The 4,030-nt window shown below is 44.4% G+C and overlaps 1 pseudogene; it reads right to left on the minus strand.

Moving 5' to 3' along the window:
- Positions 787–2,074, minus strand: LOC110259675 (annotated as a pseudogene).

Consider the following 4,030-nt stretch of genomic DNA (forward strand, 5'->3'; position numbering starts at 1 on the left):
CAGTTTTGATTCTTCCCTAACTTCTACCAGAGCCCTAAACTAATCTAACATTGATCAAATTCTAATCCAGTGGTTAGAATTTTAGGAATGAGCTCATGCATGTTTTGCTGCTGCTGCTGCTTAATATCTGAGAGATGGAATATGTAGCCTAATAGGGATATTTGCCTCACCCAAATCTGTCCCATTCTTTGGCATGAGAGGGTCTGAGGATGTTCTCTTGGGGTCAAGGTGAGTAGGAACAGTCTCACTGGTCATGCAGAACCTTAAAAGAGCAAAAGTATGGAGGCAATTGTAGCCCACAAATCGCTTACCTGGTATATCTTGGAATCAGCCTCTTAGAAGTACAGTTGGTGGGAGTTTCCTTGTGGCACAGTGGGTTAAGGATCTGGGGTTGTCACTGTAAAGGCAGAGGTTGGACCCCTGGCCCTGGAACTTGCCTATGCAGTGGAGGTGGCAAAAAAAAGGAAAAAAGGAAAAAAAGATGAAAAATACAAATGGCAAGTAAACTGAGTATTGCACCTGCTAACAAGCAGGAACATGTGTTTTTTGAACACTGAGGAACCTAAGGCAGCTTAACAGCAAATTAATCTTGGTTCTGTTGCTAGGTCTAGAATCCTCCAGGTTCCTGCCTCCTGTCTGTAAGCTTCAGTTTCTCCCCCTTTTCAGCCCCTCAAACAATTTAAGACCCACAGCCAGAGGAACATCCATCTTTATCCACAGTGACAGGGGCCAGGAAGGGTGTCCTCATTTCTTCAGGGTCAGTCCTAACCAGCCTGCTGGGATCTCTCACAGGTGCACCCACCGTGGATAGCAGCACCAGCTCTGGGACCTTCTGAGTGCCTCCTTGATCTCTATGTTGCAGAGGCTGTAGATGAGTGGGTTGAGGGCTGGGACGACAAGGGTGTAGAATACAGATGCCATCTTGATGCACTCCAGGGCATAGCTGGAGCTGGGATGCAGGTAGATGAAAATGAGTGTCCTGTACAGCATGGGCACAGCTGTGAGGTGGGAGCCACAGGTAGAGGCTGTTCACCAGCAGCCCTGGAATGAGCACTTGCACATCACAGCACCAGCGATGAACCTGTAGGACACAGCAATAGCCAACACCATGGCTGTCTGGATGAAGCCACAGATAGGAAAGAGTAGGAATTCATTGAGACTGGTGTCATTGAAGGAGATGGCCAGCAGTGGAGGGATATTGCAGAAGAAGCTGTTCACCTCCCGGGAGCTGCATAAGCTCAGGTGAAGGTGAAGGTCAGGTGGACCATGGCACTCACTGCCTCACCCAGGCCTGATGCTCCCAGCAAGGCCAGGCATAGATGCCATGACATGGCCATGTGTACAGAAGAGGGTTTCTGATGGCCACATAGCAGTCATAGGCCATGACTGCCCAAAGGCAACACTCAGCATCTGCCAGCCCTGCAGACACAAACATCTGGAGGGTGCAGGCTGCATAGGGGATAGTGGCCAGGGTCAGCAGTAGGTCCACCACTATCTTGGGGCCAATGGCGGAGAAATAGCAGGTGTTCAACTGGAGAGGTTGGCCAGGAAGAAGTACATGGGTGTGTGGAGCTGGGTGTCCATGCAGATCAGTAGGTAGTATCATGCCCATGTTTCCCAGTAGGCTCAGGAAGACCAAGAAGATGGTGATGCACAGTTCCCAGCAATCCATGATGCCCAGAAGGATGAATTTGACATGAGCACCCCTGGTCCAGGTGAAGTTCTCTAGCCTCATCCTGCCAAACAGAAACGGAGGAGAGACAAAGCAGAGGGAGTTAAGGAAAGATCATGACCTTCATGGTGGATAAAGCATTTTGTACTGGTATCAGGACTTGGGTGTTAGTTCTACCCAGTAACAAAATTTCTGTGTGACATTGGACAAGCCATATCAACTCTCAAAACCTTTGTTTCTATCACTGAGAAGTCACTCCCATTTAACCTTCATGGGGGAGGAAATCTTGCCTGTTTTGATCAATTTCATATCCACAGTACTGAGAACATAGCCTGGGACATAGTGCTCAATTGCTTTATTGCACTTTGCTTTATTGAATTTTACTTTATCATGCTTTACAGACAGAGCTATTCTTTTTACAAATTAAAAGTTTGTTGCACCATTTTTCTTTGTTATAGTTAATTAATTTAAAAAAGTTTTATTGATTTCTGCCACACAACAAAGTGATTCAGTTATAAATATACACACATCCTTTCCTTTTCAGATTCTTTTCCCACGTAGATTATCAGAAACTACTGGGTAGAGTTCCCTGTGCTGTATAGGTCCCCACTGGTGTGGCACCATTTTTCCCACAGCATTGCTTACTTTGGGTCTTCATGTCACATTTTGGTAATTCTCACACTATTTCATTATTAATTTTGTTCTTGGTGATTTGTGATCAGTGATCTCTACCACCATCAGTGGGTTCCCTGAAGGCTTAGATGATGGTTAGTATTTTTTTTAGCAATGAAGTATTTTTAAATTAATTAATTAATTAATTTATTTTGCTATTTAAGGCTGCTCGCACAGCATATAGAAGGTCCCAGGTGACAGGTTGAACTGGAGCTACAGCTGCCAGCCTATGTCACAGCCACAGCCACAGCCACATCAGATCTGAGCTATGTCTGCAGCCTACACCACAGCTCATGGCAATGCTAGATCCTTAACTCACTGAGTGAGGCCAGGAATCAAATTTGCATCCTCATGGATACTAGTCAGTTTTGTAACCTGCTGAGCCACAATGGTAATATCCTGACCTGTGTTTAAATTGGTTCCTAGTCAGATTCCTTTCCACAGTGCCACAACGGGAAATCTAGCAATGAAGTATATTAAAGTTAAGTTATGTACATTGCCTTCTTTATGCATGATACACTTGCATACTTAATAGACAGCAGTATAGCATAAAAGTAACTTTTATATGCACTGGGAAGCCAAAATATCGGTGTAACTTTCTTGCTATATCACATTTGTCTGGAACTAAACCCACATCTATGAAGTCTGCTTGATTTGTTAAATGAATGAATGATGAATAGGGTAGTAGTGTCTAGCCAAGGATTGAAACTTCATGATTCTTTTTTTCTTTTCTTTCTCTTTTTTTTTTTTTTTTTTTTTGCAGTGCACCTGTGGTATATGGAGTTTGCCTGGCTAAAGAGTGAATCTGAGCTGCAGCTGAGGCCTATGCCACAGCCATGGCAACACCAGATCCAAGCCATATGTGTGACCTACCCTGCAGCTGTGGCAATACCAGACCCTTAATGCAAAGAGTGAAGCCAGGGATCCAACCTGCATCCTTACAGAGACTATGTTGGGTCCTTAACCTGCTGAGCCACAAGGGGAACTCCCAAACCTCATGATTCTAAGTGCCTTCTCCTCTCCATTTTCTCAAAGAGAAAAAGAGGCAATGAAATGGGTAGAGTCTCCTTATATTAAAGGTAAATAGCCATGGGTCTTTAGGTTGGCTGGGAGGCCATCATCCCATTGGAGTAAGAGCTGGGATGGGATAGTGCAGCAGTGGCTGGCATCTGGGGGAGACAGCCAGGAGGGGAAAGAACAGATTTGAAAATATTCCAGGACTGGACTCTTCTTTCCAAGCCTCAATTTTCTCATGTGTTTAATGAGAAAAAAAAAGATGCAAGGATTCAATGAGATAATGCATGTAGAGCATCTCACACAAAGCCTAGCACACAGCAGGCTTTTAATGAAGGGATAGATAATTGAACTGAATTTAGCTGGATGTCTTGCCTTGATCCTGGAAGGAAGCAACTTTATGGCAACCAAACAGTTTCCAGAAAATGTGACATTGCTTCACCCTCCTGTGCCTTTTCATTGTTCCTTTTGCCTGGAACCCATTTCGTCTTTTTGAGTGTGACAAAAAGCTACTTTGGATGTAAACCTTCCTTCAAATGACCAGAGGAAAGTAAACTTCTACCTTCTTTGTGCTGGCTGCAATGGAGCCTAGGTCTATCACAGTGTTTCCTTATTCTATTGCACATATTACTTATGTGACTGTCTTTCCTGTGGGCTTTGAGCTCTTTGGTT

Source organism: Sus scrofa, chromosome 1 (genome assembly GCF_000003025.6).
Source record: "Sus scrofa isolate TJ Tabasco breed Duroc chromosome 1, Sscrofa11.1, whole genome shotgun sequence".
Taxonomy (NCBI): Eukaryota; Metazoa; Chordata; class Mammalia; order Artiodactyla; family Suidae; genus Sus; species Sus scrofa.